At 43.6% G+C, this 19199-nt stretch overlaps 1 protein-coding gene across 1 annotated transcript in view; it reads right to left on the bottom strand.

The window, feature by feature from the left end:
- Positions 1 to 8222: 8222 nt before the first annotated feature.
- Positions 8223 to 19199, bottom strand: part of TMEM219 (transmembrane protein 219) — a 495740-nt gene continuing 484763 nt past the window's right edge. Inside the window, exon 7 of the mRNA XM_085618798.1 lies at positions 8223 to 8782. The gene's annotated coding sequence lies outside the window, so the exon portion shown is untranslated. The remainder of the gene's footprint in view (positions 8783 to 19199) is intronic.

Genomic DNA, 19199 nt, shown 5'->3' with positions numbered 1-19199 from the left:
AAACCTTCCATCTGCTCAACCCCATGGCTGGTTTTGTTGCCAACAGTATCTTTAGATGTGATGTATATCAAGTCTAAGGGTGGTTGTTTCACTTGGAGATTTACTTTCTGTGAGGCAGGGATGTTAGGCGACCTGTCACATTTCCTGGTATTGAGTAGATTACAGCGCTTGGGTCTTTAAGGAAGCTGAACTTTGAACTTGTGTTCAGGTTCCCAAACATGGTTATTATTGGTGATATGAAGGGACTTCTTTGGCTGACACTTGCCTCGCTTGCCTTATTTATGTTTGTTGGTTTGTGTGTTTTTGTTCTCTTGCATGCACATGCCTGGTTGGAGTTATTCTGCCCTGGCGTCTATCTTATCCTTCCTGATCTCATTTCTTATGTTTCTTGCCCATATTTGAGGTGATCTTTGGGGTTTACTGGCTATTTATGTGCTTTCCGTTGCTTCACTGCTGCCTTTCTGTGCCTAACACAGGTCCTAGTATAAAACTCAGTGACCTACCTTCCTGTTCCTCTTCTTCACACAAGGAGGTTATCCGTTATGTCTTTCATAATTAGTTCATCTGTTCGTTACTTAGAAGTGTTAAATCAAGAACGTTATCCAAATCTTTTATGCAAAGTCATGTTCCACTTTAATACAATCTAGTCAGATTGCATGACACTGTAATTCCAAGTTCCTCATAATGTAAACATTGCATCTTAACCTTTAATCATGAAACAATAAAGCATCAATTGCTGTTGAAGCACTAACATAGAACTGTAATAAATTTCATATTTACTGTCAATCATATTGGTTCTGATCTCCAGACGAGATAATCCTCACTTCCAGGTTCGTAGCAGGCCTCGAAAAATCATAAACATTTTACCAGATATACAGGTCTAGTGACTTAAATAATCTACTTGTCCTAATTGTAATGCTCTTGACCCATAAACATTTAAAATTATGTGATCCTGGACAAATACTTTAATTCACTGATCCGCCGTTTTCTTCATTATCACATATGTGAGCACCTTCAATTACGCAAGTTTAGCATGTCTGTTGTACAAAAAACGTTGTTTGATTTAATAGACTAAACCTTTGCTGCATCTGTAATAAAAATCTAGCCCACATACAGGGTAAACATTAACCATGGCTTTCCTCTTAGTTCATTAACAGCAATTGTCTGCAGAGCAGGAGCAGGAGCAGGAATGTTTCTAAAATCTTGTTTAAAAACTATCACTTTTAATAAATACATAACTAAAGAATGAAGTGGTAGCACACTGTCATTTGCAATCAGCAAATTTTCCATTGAAAATACCAAAACATTTCCCACTGACATGCATTTTTACTGATAAAAGTATAGTGTACAAACAATATCTGAAAATCGACTCTCTGCAGATATTTGTCATTTGCACATCACCAAGTAAAGTGTTCTGATCCGTTTTGCTCCTATTTAAATCTTTGTTTCCATCACACTTCTGAAGTACAAAAAAAGTACTATCTTAATTCCTGATATATTTTGAAATATTTGTACAATTTATTTACAAGCTATTTAAATGTTAGTGCTAGAAAAAAGTGACATCTTACAACCATTTGTTTCACAATGATTGACCAAATTCTCTAACTCTCGTAAGAGAAAGAAAAATAAACACAATTTTCCAGGGTAAGATAAGTAGCGATTACTAAAAAGACAAACTTAACATTTGTCCTCAAACAGACAGAAAATGTTTCAAGATAAAAACACGATTTAAAGGCATCTTTATTGCTCATTCACTTTCTGAATGAACAAACCACCTGTATCTTTCCAGCTCAGGTTCACTCGCCAGAACGGACCAGTAGGTCCTAAAAATAAAAACGGATAAAATCTGATAAAATCTGATTTGCCATAGCGAATGGAGGAGTAGATTTTTCAAGGCCTGCTTAGTAGAACTGACACTTTCCTTCTCGATATCTAGGAGATTTTGCATTCTATGTTGAGACAGGAGGTGAGGATTATGCATGTTTAAAGCTTTCTTATCACCAAAGCAGCTGCCTCGGAGAAGGGCTTAAAATAGAATATCTTAAAGATGGATTCTGATGATCAATCTGCCACAATCATAACATTTTCCAATCTACCACCATCCTCAGTTGCCTAGGGGCCATAGCTCCTTTAGTGCAGTGGGCCTCGAATTTCTATTACTGCTTCCACCATGATCCATTTTACCTACCTGGCAATAAGGGGGGGCACCTTGAAAGGTCTCTTTACAGAAATTAGCAGTTGTCTTTTTCTTTCTGGCCTTACCTCTGCTGTCATGTCCTTGTAACCCATGATACATCTAACTACACGCAGTTTAGGAGTATCGTTGAAAGCTGGATACAATACCAACCTGGTATCTGTTTTACCCCTCCATAGCACTGTAAATGTGACACCCTCCTGTGTGAACACATGCCCTGATATATCCAGTGCCCTCACATGAGACACACTCTTGCATGCTATCAAACACAGAAGCATGGCCAATTTTGCTGATAATTCCTTTTGGTTCAGATGCTGATTATCTTGCCAGCTCAAAAGGAGTTGTAGAATTAGATTAATATCCCACAGTCCGGAGTATCAGGGTTCCAGAGCCTTTGACAGACGTATTCCTTTCATTAGTTAACCAATCTATGGATGTTCTCCCACCGGAACATCATTAATGGGGACATGGCTAGCAGAGATAGCTGAACTAAAAGAGTTCACGGCGCGATAGGCCAGGCCAGACTGGGCTACTCCACTAGGAAATTCAGGGTATAAGTAACTTCAGCCCCCAAGGGACCCTGGTGTCTCTTGAAACACCAACAATCCCGTAATCTCCAAACCGAGAGATATCTCTTGATGGTGCCAGAAGCCCAGGTGTGGTGAATGAAGTTTGCAGTGACCTCTGAAAGTTGGTTATCTTCATCCCGTCCCCTGAAATTCTCCAGGCCATGAGTTTGAGATGACCATGCAGAACCATAGGATGCGGGCAGCCTTGACAATCCTGAAGCATTTTGGGTAAGGATAGTAGTTATATTGGTAGGTCCCATAATAATTCCATCAGAGTCCAGAACCATGTCTGTGATCTCCATTTCGTACCCACAATGCAGCTCAAATCTCAAACTTTGATCAAAATCACACATTTTCCTTGCATTTCTGTGACATAAACGTCCGGAAAGCTCAGGGATCCACAAAATTCCTACCACCCACCTTTCCCCCACTTGTCCCGATACCAAATGCTACACCGCTTGTGTGGCCGCCTCTAGTGCCTCTGCCATTCAGAAATCATACCAGAGTCAATGAAAGTTGCTCTGTGAGACTCATGTTGATCTTGGTTTGATGTGTGTCAGTCGCGGGCACTATGCCCAGCCACACGTGGGGTACCATTTTTATCAGTTTGAGGCTTGCAGGCCATTGTGGGTAAGAAAACCTTGTGGGATCTACGTGAGGCACACCAGCCCTGACTCCCCTGGCGACTTGGGAGAGTGGTAGATAATAGGACATTTGTTGCTCCCTGCGCATTCCAGAACTTTCCATCACAGAAATGAGGTGAAAATGTGTTTTTTTAGCCAACGTTGAAGTTTGCAAAGGCGTCTGGGTAGGAAAACCTGGTGGGAGTCACATAAGTCACCCCACCGTGGATTCACCTAAATGTCTAGCTTTCAAAAATGTTCACGTTTTCTAGGTTTGTCACAGTGCCTTCTGAGCTAAGGGCCAAAATCCACATTAACCCACTTTGAAAAAAATGGTCAGTTTTCACTGGAAAAAATGTGTTGTGTTTTGGTCCCTTTCCTGTCGCAGGCACTAGACCTACCCACACAAGAGAGGTACCATTTTCTTGGGGAGACGTGGGAATTGAGCATAGTATAATTTATTATCAATTGTATTTATCTACCATTTGAGCCTTCCAAATGCAAGCCAGTGTGTAAGAAAGAAGAAATTTTGGAAAATGCGCTCTGAATCACATGCTAATATGGGTACCCACAAATTCAGAGATGTAGAAATAACAACTGCTCCTAAACTCGTAATTGGTGTGAATTTCAGAAATATATAGCTATCCTTCATACCCATTTTTCACTCCTTATATTTTACCATATGAATTGCTAGCTCTGTATATATTATACCAAAAAGGTTTAGTGTGCACAGAGTTCAATGAGTCCCAAAATGTATAACAGAGGATAAAGTAGATAATAACTTACTATCAAATTAGTGGTAGGTGGTCTGAGCAGTTAGGCTTATCAGAAGGTAATGTAATAGCATTTGTTGTACATACTCATTCAAAGCAGGAACACACACTCAATGACTAATTCCAGGGCAACTGTTGCAAAAATATGACTTTAGTTACTTTTATTTTAGGAACCAAGTGGAACTCAGTTACAGGTCAGTAGACTTTTCAGAAATGTAATACTTTCAATATACAGTTGCCAGATGTTTGTATAAGCATTCAAAATATTTTACAGGTGCTGTAATACTTTTCAATGTCAAAAGAGATACTTTGTATTTTTCTCAAAATCAACACTTAGGAGCTGATTATGATGCAGTTGGATGGTCGGAGCCGTTCCGACCGCATCATAAGCAGCTGGTCGGATTCCTTTCTGACCGACTCATTTGGATGGTGTTGGTCGTAAAGGAATCTGACCGGACATTCCGACTACCATCCGACGGTCTCAGAGAGCCCATCCGAAAGTCGGAATGACTTCAGTAATCCCAAGGCCGGCTCTTTACGCCCAAGGGATTACAATGTCGGATTCTGACAGCCTTTCTGTGCTGGCCTTTCCGGCACAGAAAGGCTTTCGGAAGACGACTTTGGGGGCCCCCAGCAGGGCTTCCATGGTTGCACGGCCTCCATTTGGTCGCCTGTTGATCCCTGCACACTGTGTGGCATGGGGTACACGGATGAACTGCATTTCTTCATTTTGCAATAAGAGCATGTATTCCGTTGGAATGCATGATCCCATTGTAAAGAGTAGGAGTACGACCGAACCGTGTTTGGTTGCATCCTAATTGGTCGGTCGGGACCGCCGACAGGAGGTCTGGTGGTCCCGAAACGAAGTTGGGCGGACTGAAGTCCGCCTGACATCGTAATTAAGCCCTTAGTGCAATCCAGAGAAATGCCAATACAATCCTATGAGAGGAAAGACAGGTAAGTAATTTTCAGGTAAGCACTCAACTTACAAGTTCAGTCTTCGGAGGGCTTGACCAACACTGAGCAATGGTCGGACAGAGGTAGGTACTGCACCACCAGCGGCACTGGGGCAGCCAGGTGCAGAGGTCACGGGGGAAAATGTTAGCCTATAGGAGCTAGGGACATCTCGAAGAGGCACAGGTTGCAGGTAAGTACCCGCGGTTCAGAGACACAGGCCCTTGGGATTGAGGTCAGCACTAAAGGGGCCACCAGGTAGCACCAAGACCAGGTAGCACCAAGACTGCACCACCAGAGGCACGGGGTGGCCGGGTTCAGGGTGCAAAGGAGGCGTCAGGAGCCCTGTAGTAATCAATGGTGATCTTTGGTTGGAGAAAACGTCTGCAGGCTCGTACCAGAAGACTGGCTGAAGGAATCCAACAACTAGAGAGGTGACTTGGATATTGGCGAGACACCAGGATACCATCGGTTGGGCTCGCCAAGGCCTGGAGGCTGCGGATGCAGCAGGGTCTTTAAGTGTCGGGTTTCTCTTACTGAATTCGGTCGCAGTCAAGGGGACCCTTCAGGATGAGGCTGTAGATGTCTGGGGGTGGATCAGGAAAGGGTCGTGCCTCGGTGGATCCCAGGTCAGGATCGCTGGAGAGCCATCACTGGATCAGTGGGCTGCCTGAACCTGAGCCGTGGGCGATGAGTGCAGAGTGGTGCAAGCGTTGCGGATCTGCCTGGTTCTGGGGGTCCTTGGAGTTGGTTCTTTTTGGAACAAAAACGGTGTCCACAGAAGAAAAGAGTCTTTGTTGAAGGCAGCTTAGGTCTCTGGGGTTCTTGGAGGTTGCTGGGTGTGGGACATGCCGGTTGCTGTGAGGATGGTCCTTGAAGCGGTAGACGGGCTGATAGGGCTGGGGCCAAGTCAGTTGTCGTCTTCCTCCTTCGCTGCTGCATGGCTCTTCGGTCCTTCTTCTTTTTAGGTCATCGAATTTGAGGAACAAGGTTCAGGGAAGCACTTAAATATTAAATGTAAGGGAGTTACTGAGGTAGGGGCAGTAGCCAATGGCTACTGTCCCTAGGGTGGCTACACCCTTTGGGTGCTCCTTCCCTTTGGGGAGAGGGGCACATCTCTATTCCTATTGGGCCTAATTCTCCAAACCAAGATGTAGAACTTTGGAGAGAGGGGTTCACCTCAGCTCCAGATCACTCTAGGGGTGTCACAGGGCAAGGTGTACACTCAGACTCTGCTTACAAATTTTCCCACCTGTCCTGCTGCCAAAAAGTGGGGCGAGAACAGGGGGCGGCCATCTTCACTAGTTAGAGCTGGCCAAATTAGCATAGCAATAGGGGGGAGTCTTTGAGGCTCACCGCCAAGTTCTGCTGTTTTTGCTATGGGAAGGTGAGAAGCTCCTCCACCCAGAGCAGGCTTTGTTTCTGACCCCCGAGAGCTCAAAGGCTCTCACCCCATGAGGCCAGAAACCTGTCTGGTTGTGGCTGGCTGGCAGGGACCTGTCGGCCAATACACTAGTTTTTCAGGGGGCATCTCTGAGTGTATTTTATAATAAATCCATCACTGGCATCAGTGTGGGTTTATTATGCTGAGAAATGTGATACCAAACTTCTCAGTCTTCAGTCAAGCCATCATAGAGCTATGGAGTTAGTGTTGAAAAACACCCAGCTCATGTACTCAAAATGGCTTCACTGCACTTACAGTGTCCAAGAATGGACTAAAACACTGTAGGGGCATATTGCTCATGCAGCTATGTCCTCACCTGTGGGATAGTGTAATGTGTCTGTCTTAGAGCTGTAAGGCTTGCCATAGGGGTGACTTACCTATGCGACGGGCAGTGGTGTGTAGGCATGGCACCCAGGAAGAACAACATGCACGCACACTTTTTTCTATTTTCGAATTCACCACAATTAATTCTCAACGAGTTTTATGGTGCCACCTGGTATGCGTGGTTTTGTCACAGCATAGTGAATATCTCGGGGGTCACAATCTCATCTAGAGATTACAGAATCCGATTTATCACAAACTTTCACTCGTACCGCAGTAACTTCTATTTTATTTTATCTTTCCGGTAGCACGTTTTCTATAACCACAAAGGTGTATAGTGGTTGCAAGCACAGATATCGAAAGTCGCTTTGTTGACATTGTGTATTAGATTAATATTGATTCGATGTTGTTTTCTTTTTTTATTTCTTTCTCCTTCACTGTTCCGGCAGGAGGCTACAGCTTTCATCATGTTAGAATGAAATCTATGATTTTCCCCTGATGAAGGTTTCAATCCGAAATGCATTGGGTCCGCTTTTCACAAATTGTTAAAACCTATGTTTTGAGCATACTGTTTTATGCATTCGACGTGTTTAGTTTGAACCTTGGATATCAGCATTATTGAACAGATAATTTATGTCTTTATAAATTTCATTGAGAAACAAATATCAAGTGAAGAATTGCTTAAAATCACATTTGTGTATAAAGTTTTTTATCTTTTGATGCTAATGATTAAAAATGTTTACTTTATAAAGAGAAACCCTAGGGACGTTTCGCAGAGCGCTGTGTGTTAGGAACGGAGTGGCTCTGTTTCCTCTTCTGAATAACCCAGGAAGGTGTGACATGTCGACTCTTTTAGTTTAGCTACACCACATCAAATAGCCTGCAATGGCGCTGTGTATGTGTTAGGGATGATATCTTGCAGGACACTTGCACAAAGATATTTTCTAACATTAGTTTTCAGTGAGTCACAAAAAAATATAGCGGGAGTGGTGCAGGACTGAGGCACAATAGCAGAGCTATGTGTGGTACTAGTCCTAGAGTAGGATGAGCTGTTGACCAGGAATGAGGTGCATTAGCAAAGTTGTGTTTTGTTTGAGGTAGATGTGGATTACACATAACCACAAAATCTGATGCTGATAGCGGTCACAATGCTCACTATTTATCAGGATCTACGTAGAAAAAAGGAATCTACAAAGAAACAAGTACAGTAATGGACACAAAATGAAAAATCTTTTGATTTTTTGGGAATCAACCTAGAGTGACTACAATGGTGAACATCATTAACTCTTGATGCATCTCCAAAACTTCGCTTAATGACTCTGCCGCATTTAAAAATAAAAATAATACAATCTTTTTTCATTTTAATGTTTTTGTCATTGTCCCCTAAAAATACAATAACATTTGTTATTTTCACTTTTCATTTTGGGGTAATACTGTCTGTATTTCTTAATTTTGGGTCTTCAGTCTTACATAATTAAAGTTTTTGATAAACCGACCCAGTGCCTTCCAACCCTGAGAAGAGCACAGGACCTCATTCACTATTGTAATAATAATTATCATAAAATGAAGTGTATCAAATAAACAAACAAACATCTTTGTGCTTTGACAACATTAATAAATGAGGGCCATCGCACAAGAAAATTATGATTCTACTGCGCCCTGAAGAAGGTGTTGGTTTAAATGTGCATGAGGATTTTTAATAGTCTCTAGCTCCTCATACAGGTTCTAGTTAACATTTCCAGAAGGCCTGTATTGATGATCGCATTATTTTGATTAAGAGATACTCGGCTGTCCTTAACGTTCCACAGTCGTAGTCCGATTTCATCTGAGACAAGTTTCCCAAACCTTTCACAGCTTCTGCAGTTTTTCTTGCTGGAGGTTGTTTTTACTTCACTTCTTCACAACTGTGGTAGGAAACATGGAACACATATATAATAAATATATATTAGGAACTCACATATCAGAGTCACAGAACATGCACAGCACATGCATGAAAGCTATGGTACTGTCAACATCAACTGTCAACATCAGAAGTGCAAGTTTTGCTGAGACGCAAAATAGGTAGAGCCGCTGTTCAGCAATAGCACATGCTTTGGAAAAACACACCCAAAGACGTCCATCCCTTCAAGTTCCCCATGCCTCAAAATAAATGGCCGCATTATATCTAGCTGCTAAGATGTGATAACATCACCCAGTCATTATATAAGGCGTTGGGTAGAGTTGAAAACATTGAAATGTTTATCTGCTCATTCCAGCTGTGATAAAACTCACAGTCCTAATGTGCACTTTACCAGTGAGAGAGTTTCCTTAATCCCTGTCATAGTGTTTCCTCGAATTGAGCTTCCAGCCTTTAAAGTGATTGATTTATATATAGCCTTGTAAAATGTATGGTTAGCAAAGGTTTTCTCGAGCTGGCCTGGCTTTTTACATACACATACAACGACGACAGTAGTGTGGGTTAAAAGCAGTGATAAGGGGCACCTTCCTAAAACTCAGAAGTGGAAGTGGTGTACATAACATGACAGGTCGGAGTTGGGACCTAGAAATTATGTCACTTCTGAGGGCTGTGACCTGGGAATTACATCACCCTGTGGGAGAGACCGGAATGTCCCACTCAGGAAGAAACATCACCCATAGACCCTGACCCTCAATTCTCTTTTTTTGTGCAGTAGAAACTGGCCTTACATTAACTTCAAAAAGAAAAACAAGATAAAATTTCTCCATTAGCTTACCGGCAAAAATGCTATCACGTTCAATTCGCTTGAATCATGAATCCCAATATTCACTCACATAGTTCTGATTATACTATGCCTCATCTAGTTCCAATTTGGAGATGTCATTTTTTTCCCTTTTTTAATCCATCCATTTTTCAGAGTGAGGCCTCTGGCCTGCCACTGATCGATTTAGGGTGAATCCCGATCAATATACTGCTGGGCTCCATATTATACGTGCAATTCATGCTGCAATAAACCAATTCCCCTACACACATATCTGGATTTCTTTCATCTAGTCCAATCAATATCGATGGTGTGGAAAATTCAATTTCCTGTAAGGGAATTAGTCTTAGCTCCAGGCCCGGTTCCAGGAATTTTCATCTGGATGGGCCATGGATGCATTCGGGTGGGCCAATGTGGGCCCAATATTTGCCAATTCTGGAGATGGCCTACAAGCCCACGATTACATCATATCTTATTCCAAACAAGCGTACAGTGCATGTAGAGAGTTATTTGAGAGTAAGAGCTGATGTCTATACTCATTGGCCTAAACCCTTAAATTTCCAGCAGGCCTTCAGCACAAGCACCAGGATTCCAAGCAGATAGTAATAGTAGTTCAAGCTTAAAGAGGTCCCTGTTACCAGACCTAAGCCTTGACATTGTGCACTAGGAAGACTGTCCACGTATTCCTTGCAGTTTGCGCCCACACCAATTTCTTTGCACACTGTCAACTTTGTAACTGTTTATTTTCTTTTTTTTTAAATTTCAAAGTATTTTATTAATTTTATAGACCGGTACATAAGCGTTTCCGTAGCGAGGTACCAGCTGTTTATTTTCATGTCATTCTTTTGCGGTGTACTTTCATTGATAAAAAGGTTAAAAAATAGCAACACATTTGGGAAAAAGAAAGCAGTATTGTTGACAACTAAGAGCAGTTTTCATGTCTAAGAAGTGTAAAACCAGTAATTGCAGTCCCCCTTTTTGGGCCCTGGTTACAGAAGGGGCCGCAGATGCTTGTGCAGGACTTTATGTAAAACTAACAGCAATGGCACGCATGTATAGCCAGTGCTATATTCAGAGGATGTTCCCTCATTTGCATGGGGTGTGACCCTACACATGTGATGGAATCATTTTGCCTCTTAGCCCGTCCATATTATGAATGTGGGCGCACAGGCGAACAGGCACACAGCATGAGAAACAAAAGCTATCATGCATAATAACAGAATACTCCATCATGGTTGAGTTGTGTATAGTTTTTTCTTACTGGCAAAGACCTGCTACAACACAGGCCGCATCCACACTGAATAAGATGTAAACGTACTCTCTATACTGATGACGGTCTACTCTGCTACTTATGTATCACAGTCATCTATACGAAACATGATGTTTGTACGCTTATATTAACAAATGCCAATAAAAAGAATTTTCAACCAAAAAAATGGTTGAGTTGTGTATCAGTCTGATCTGAATGCTCAAATAAAGTGCATTTGCTTCTCTCGAGTCATGTCATGTTATGTTGGTTTGTAAAGTGAACTCTTACCTAGGAGGGTATCTTGGTGCTGAGCAGGTGTGAGATTAGCCAAGCCTAGTGCCTAATATGGGTTCTCAAAAAGCCAGGTCCTCAGCTTCGTATGGAATTAAAGAATTGAGGAGGAGGCTTGGATGTGTAATGGCACATCATTTCATGCTTTAGGAGTGATGTAGGAGAGGGCTCAACCACCGGATGTGGTTTTCCATATGCATGGGATGTGTGAAAATATGAGTCTTGTTGATCTGAGCTGTCTGGAAGATTTGTGAAAGCAGATTGTATTGTTAAGGTATGTTGGGCATGAGTGCCTTGAAAGTTTGGGTGAGGAGTTTGAAATGTGCTCATTTGGGTATGGCTAGCCAGTCTAGCTCTTTGAGGTGAAGTGAGATGTGTGAGTGTCATGAAACGTTGGGAGTGATTCTGGCTGCCGGGTTCTGGATGTTCTGCAGCCTCCTGATGAGATGCTGGTTTATTAGGTATAGAGGGTGTTCTTGTAGTCTAGGTTGCTGGTGGCAAGAGCATGGGTGATAATTTTCCATGTTTTGACTGGAAGCCATTTAAAAATTTTCCTCAGCATCTTCAGTATGTGGAAGCGTAAGAAAATGATGGTATTAACTAGGGCTCTGATGTGTTTGCAGTGCAGGATGATTCGAAGGTTCATGGCCTGAGTTATTCAGTTCTGAGATAAGTCGATATAATTAGGTTATGCCACCTTGTGTATATGTCCCACATTACCATAACCCGTGGTTGCCCTTTATTGAATTTAATTATGATCAGTCCCATTGCTAGTAGATGTGGATAGACAAAGAGTATCACCAGGGCCACTGAATTTATGTGGTGTGAGAGGACCGAATTTTGAAGCAGAGTTGACTAAATTATGCTGCAAGAGAAGGCTAATTATGTGGTGTAATGCAGCAACATTTTGTGATAATATAACTTCATGATTTTGTTTACATTTGTTTACACAGTCTGTTCCTCAGTTGCACCTTATTAGTACAAGTTTTATACGTAAGTATAGCAATAAGCAACTGAAAGGTGAACAGTCAGCCTTTGCAAAGGGTATTCAACTGCCCTGCAATATGTATTGCAGCATTTTGTAGTAACGTTTGATCCCTTTAAGCTAGAAACAGTTTTTTTTTAATTGCAGATTTTGCACCAGATGATAGATTATGTGGCAAATACATAATTTTGCGAAAAACAGCACAGCTATAAAACTGCATAATTTCACTGACAGTGACTATAATCTAGGAATGTGCAATGTACTGTAACAAGATATTAGAATATGAAATGCTCACATTTGTAACACTGCCAAACTGGTGAGAACAAATTCAGCCCAACACATTGTGTTCCCTGAGATAACAAGAAGTACAACAACAATATCTTAACTGGTATGATTATGGAGGACAATTAGAAATGCATGTATAATACATTGCAAACAAGGAAGAGGGAGACTCTGGTAGAATTTTTGGAAGGTGCACTAGGCATCATATATTTTCAATGCATAATAAAGTACTGCTGTAACAGCACTGTAGGCAAAGAAATGCATAAAAACAACCCGAAATTGGACTTGGTGCTCAATTGTGTAAGTGACAAAACAAGTGGCGACGCAAGTGACGATGTGTATTCAGCGAAAAACGGCGCAACGTGAGATTAGTGAACTAATATATACAGTGAGTATTGGTGGTTCTGACAGTAATTTAACACATTTGTTAAAAGGAGGCAGTTGTTTGATGGAACCACAGTGTATAATGCACTATTATTTGCGCTAAGTGGTCGACCACGTTTCGATCCTCTAACTCAGGATCATTTTCAGGACCGGGGTGTTGAATTAGAGCGGTGCTGTACAGGGGCGAAAAAAGAGGAAGGGGATCAGGGAAAAGGGAGGAGGGAGAAGTGTTGGTGCAGCGCGTGCAGGTGAGTGCCGGACGAATATTATTGTCGTGGTCTCAAGGGGGAAGAAGGGGGGAAAAAATGAGCGTTTAAGCAGAAGTGGAAGGGGTGTGGGAAGAGCGTGCTTGGACAGGAGCGTGGACAGGATGGGGATGGTGAGGAAGTTCCTGTTAAGGCAAGAGTGATTACCTGGAAAAGACACAGTCCCGTGTCCTTGGCGAACGAAGAATGATTGTTAGATTTGGTGTGATCTGGACTCCAGGGAAGGATATCCTGGGGAGAGGGAGTGGGCGTGAGTAATTGCGGTGAATGGTAAAAACTAGTGAAGAGCGCGCATGAGGTAACGAAATATACCTGAAAGTAAAAACACAATGGGACGCGTGTTTTAGGTGGATGCCGTGTCGCAGGGGGGCATCGGAAATCGAGAAGGCGAGACGATTTACCGCTCCTCGTGGTACCGGGAATCAGTGCTGAAGGGGGAAAGCTAGGAGAAAAAGGAAGGAAACCGGTCAGGGGCTGACCGGTGGCTGAGGGGGGGGGCACATATACCACATTTGTACCTGATCTGGGCTAGGACTTACTTGTGGGGTTGGAATCAATCCAGATGAACCGGGGCGCCAGGGTTGGCGACTCTCCGCTGCAAATGAGTGCAGGTGGAAGATCTAAGTTGCCACAGAGGTGGTTAAAAGCAAGGAGCTGTGCTTCCGGGTCATGTGACCTCACGGAGCTGGTGATCGCTGTGAAGCCCAGTGGTTGGAGACGCTGCGATGTGGGGGGCGGGGGAAGGGCAGTGTAGGGGTTGGGAAAGGGAACAACTAGACCACATTTGTATATCGCTCAAATGACGTACGGTAATGGAAATTGAAAAAAACATTGAAAAAACACAGAGACCTCATGGTGCAAGAGACATGAGGAATCGTCATTGGTGTACAAGGTGGCTATGATTAGAGGGGGAAATTGCGCAAGATAAGTTGACAGTATAATATCTGATAATTATGATGGTGGTATAATTAAAAGGATATACATCACATTTAAGAAGAAGGGCAAAAACATAAGTGACAAAGTTACAGCATGTAAATATGAATGGTTAGAGAACGTATAAAGTGCTGGAAAGTCATGCTAGGTGAGAGATGATGGTGCCTAGTTTATACAACGGAAATGTATCAAAGTGAAATAATGAAAGACAGGGTCACAGCATGTAAATGAGTACGACAGATAAGAAACTGGGGGGGGGGGGGTTAGTTGGGAGGGGCGGGGAAGGTTTTTGGTTAGAGTCCTGTGGAGGGTGCTGAGGCCTCACTGGTGGTGAGTAGATGAGGCATAATGTGTCTAGCTGGAGGTGATCATGGATGGCGTGTGAATGGAAGTTAGAGTGCGATAGTACTATTCCATTCGTCAATGGTGTTCAGGCCTGTGTGGACAGAGTCACAGATTGTCATCCATTTGCATTCGCATTTGTTGAGGAGTGCTTTCATGTTGCCGCCTCTGATCGGGAGTGTTGGTTGGTCTATCACTTGCCAGGAAATGTCTGTTTCGCAGTGATTTTCTTGAATGTAATGTGCGACCAGTGGTGCTGTAAGCACTTTGCAGTGGATTCTGCTTTTATGTTGGATAATCCTTTGTTTGATCATTTGGGTGGTTTGTCCAATGTAGATGAGGTTGCAGGGGCAGCGGATCGCATAGATGACATTTTGGGACCTGCAGTTGGTAAGGGTCTTCAGTTTGTAGGATCGGTTGTTAGTTTTGAAGTCTTTGGTATTGACTGTGAGATCACAGACAATGCATGCTTGGCATTTGTAGTGACCCATAGCAGGGGGTAGGCTCCAGGCGGCCGTGATCGTGATCGTGTTCCTGCCTGGTGTTTCCATTGACCATGTGATCGCATGAACTAGATGTGTGGCTAGATTGCTGCCACGTTGGTATGAAAAGAGAGGAGCTTCTTTGAATGTTTCAAAAGGTTGTAGCAGCTGCCAATTGCGTTTAATGATCTTGTTGACTTTATTGCTGCAGGGGCTGAATTTAGAGACAAAAGGGATCCTGGTCATAGATTTTTTGTGGTGTGGTGTGAGATGATCTCGATGGCAGTAGCAGGCTCTTTTCCGTGCATAGGTGACAAGGCGTTTGGGGTAATCTCTGTCAAGGAGTTTTTGAATTAAGATGTCTGATTCTCTAAAGTAATCTTTCCGCCATTTGCAGATCCTGTGGATACGGAGGAATTGACCGTAGGTGTGGCCACCCCTGAGGCCTCGTGGGTGGTAACTAGAGTACTGCAGCAAGATGTTCCTTTCAGTGGGTTTCCGGTATAAGCATGTACTGATTTTGTCGCTTCTGCGTGTATTGTAATATCCAGGAAGGGAAGGTCATTGGGTTTGGACTCGTAAGTGAATTTGAGGTGAGTTTGAGACTGGTTGAGCCATTCGATGAAGGGGTTTAGACTCCGGGTGGAGCCTTCCCATAGTAGAAGGATATCATCGATGTATCGACGCCAGAGGGAGATATGGTCGATGAAAGGCTTCTTTGTGGTGAGGATGTGGGTCCTCTCCAGGTGGTGGACGAAAAGAATGGCAAAATTGGGGGCGAAGCATGCTCCCATGGAGACGCCCTTGTCTTGGAGGTAAAAGGTATCGCGATACAGGAAATAGTTGTTTTCTAGGGCGATGTGGAGTAGCTCCCTGATGAATTCAGTGGGTATTAGGCTGGGTTTGGGCCTGGTCTCAAGTAAGGATTCGATGACTTGAAGACCCTCTTTGTGTGGGATATTGGTATACAATGATTCAATATCTAACCCGACTATCAGGTCAGTTCTGGTGTCAAACGGTCTGTCTTCAATGGTAAGGATAAGGTCCATGGTGTCTCTGATGAAAGTGTCTGTAGATGGGACAAATTATTTTATGATTGCATCGATGTATTTGCCCAAGGCTTCAAGAATGGAGCCACAACCGGAGACGATGGGTCGTCCCGGTGGGTTGATGCTGTCCTTGTGGATTTTGGGTAAGACATATTGAACCAGTGTACGAGGATATTGATTGTTGAGGATGGTATATTCTTTTTGAGTTATGATGTTAAGTGATCTGGCTCGTCCAGTGGCAAGTTGCATTTTGGCTCTGAGGTCTCGTAAGGGGGCGGTAGTGGAGGGCGTTGGATAGTTGTCGTTTAACTTCCAGATCGTATTTGTCAGTGTTCATGACCACGATCCCTCCACCTTTGTCTGCCAGTTTTATTATTAAGTCAGGTTTGTTTTTGAGGGAAAGTAATGTTTGTTTTTCGGTGAGGGGTAAGTTGTATGGGACAAACTCTAATTCTGCTTGGAGACTTTAAACTTCGCGTAGAACATTGCGTTCAAATGCAAGTATTTCTGGAGGCATGCTGGAGGAAGGAGGATTGAAGGTGGAGGGTGGGTGGAATCGTGGTCCTGCTGGAAGAATGGATTGGGGTTTGTCTGAAAAAAATTGCTTAAGTCTGATCCTGCGGAAGAATAGTAACAGGTTGGACTGTAGGTCCAGGAAGTTGGTCCGTTCAGTGGGCACGAAACTTAGGCCCCTGCTGAGGAGGATGGTCTCGTCATGGGGAAGGATGTGGTCAGAGAGATTGAAGATAGGTATGGATTGAGGTTCCACAGAGGTGGAAGATGGGAACTGTTCGGTTATTGTTGAAGTTCCCATTGGTAGAACCTGTTTCGTGTTTGTCTTTCTCCTGTGAATTGAGGTTGGTATTGGCGATTTATCTGTGGTCAAGATTGTTGTTGGCCGCATCCGCGGCCTTGTCCTAAAAAAACCTTGTGATAGTAGTGGAGGTGGTCTGTTGGTAGCCCTGAAGGTGCTAGGACCCTCTCCCGAATCCGAGTCTTCAAGTGAGGTATTGGAGGAGTCGGAGAAGGTAATCTGTTGATTGTTGCAGTATCTGCCCCAGTTGCGTGTCCTAGGTGGAAAGTATGGAGTGTTGAAAAATCCGTCACGTAGTGTCGTACTTTAGAATTTGGGACCACGTAGGAGGCAGGGCCCTACCCCTGTCTATCCCGGTATTAGTGAACCGCGAATGGTTAATGTGGTATGTACAAGTGCTTTGTGTAACGTTTTAGCTATGAATGCACTGTGTATACGCTATTTCACATCACTACGTGGGTTCCATTTTGTATCGGTGGCCATCTTATGGTTGCCCTCACATAGGCTATATAACATGAAGCGAATACGGGCCTTTTAGAGCACATGTGGCGTTCTTTGACTTTTCTGTGACCTGGGCAGCTTGGCTCCGCTGCCCCAGGTCAAACTGGTCTCACGAGTTCCCCGTCCTCTGGCCACCTGTGATTAGCATCAGGGCTTGACACACCATAAAGTCTTTTCATCCTACACAAGCCTCCAGCTAATCTCTTTCTCACCTGACTGTTCCTGCTTTATGGCTTGTTTCCCAAAACAGGAGATGCTCATGTTTATTGGGGCCTATCGATATCTGATGTGGGATCTGAGCCTTGCTGTGTAAATAATTGCCGGCTGGCTTAACTGGAATGTGGGATGGTCATCATGACTCTGCCTTTTCGTTTGTAATGTATACTTTAAATGACCATGCCATAAACCTAGGAATGTATGCCTGAGGCAGGATATTCTGTATTTAAGAAGAAGCCCGTTTCTGTGATTTTCAGCAGTCTCCTGAGAACATACACGCTGTTGTACTTCTAGGATACCTGTAATTGGTCTGCAGCCAATAAAACTGATCTTTGACTTCACCCAGAAGACTCTGTGTTTCTGTAGGTCTGAAACAGGAAGAACCCCGAAGTCATAGGGTGTGTTCCCCTGCACCGCTGGGCTTAAAATACCCAGTACTTCAGTTGGCGCCCAACGTGGGGCGATTTCAGCGGTACCGGTCCAAGCCAGAGGTTCGTGAGGAGCTTCGTGTGGAAATTCTGGAGGAAGGCCGCCACTTCATCGACCCCTGCATGTCGACGTGGTCCGAAAGTCTTTTCTGCGAGGTTCTCCGTGTCCCGACGGCTACGAAGGACTGCTGCCCTGATTAATCGCCCTGTTTTGGACCCTTGACGATTTTGGTAGGGCGAAACAATCGAGAGAGTCTTCTGGTGACGCCATCGATCATCAATATTCAGTTAAGTATAAGTGGAGCGTCTCCCAGTTTGAATTTGGTATCCTTCGGGATCATTTTGATTTAGTGCTTGCAAGTCCCAAAGCCAGAGGACTCGTGTATTCATGAGACTATCGTATTCGATAATCCTTTGACGTTTGAAACTAGACTAGTGAGCGAAGATGCCTGGTTCTAGTGTATTTTGTAGATTGTTTTGTTTGGGTTGTGGAAGGGATTTCCAGTTAGAGTATTCATGTCCGGTTCCTCCAATTGGAACTCCAACTTATGAGCTGTATGTAAAACATGGCGTGGGCCCCATTGCATATAATGAAATATGGATCCGATACACCAGAAAGGACGGTGTTTTAAAATGGCCCCAAAATGGTAGTTTCGATACAGATATCTTAGATAATTTGGAGGTTAAATTGTTTAAAAAGAAAGCCCGGCCGGCGCTGTTTGATTCTTTCCGCCTATGGCGAAAGGAAGCCAAACAGAAGGAAATTAAGCTAGCGAAAAGAAATAAGAGAGAGAGAGGTATGTCAGTGATGCAAGCAGCTGTGCAATTTAAAGATAATGAGGAGGAACAAATGAATGAGCAATTGCACAGACAGCGCAAACTAGGGATTGATAAATGTTACCCTGTTTTGTCACCCCTTGTGCAAGATGAGACAAAAGAGAATGAGAAAGATTCCCTAATGTCCCATTTGTTAAGTTCGCCACCCCCATATGCACAAAATGCCACCGCACCTCCACAGCTTGTAAATGTGCAGCCTCCAGTAAATATGCCGCAAGCCTTCCCGCAGCCGCCAGCTCCTCCTCAGCTGGCTCCTATCCCTGCAGTGCAGCCCTCTCAAGGGCCGCCAGTTTTGCTACCTGTTACCCCCGCGCTTCCTGCGACTTTGCCTAGCACGCCAGCGGCTTCCCCTGGCGCTCCTTCTTACACTACTCAGGTACCTGTATCTGAACCTGTTTTTCTTCCCTCTGTCTATCCCCCTGTTTTCGCCTCAACTTCTCCTTCAGCACGACAACGACTAGCTAATGTAGTTACTAGTTTAATGTCGCCTCTCTTTGGGTCATCTAGTGCGACTCCTGCCTTACAGCGTAAGCAATTGCGCAGTC

Source organism: Triturus cristatus, chromosome 7 (genome assembly GCF_964204655.1).
Source record: "Triturus cristatus chromosome 7, aTriCri1.1, whole genome shotgun sequence".
In the NCBI taxonomy this organism is placed as follows: domain Eukaryota; kingdom Metazoa; phylum Chordata; class Amphibia; order Caudata; family Salamandridae; genus Triturus; species Triturus cristatus.
Note: the sequence above shows the minus strand (reverse complement) of the source record. Positions and strands in the feature narration are given on the sequence as shown.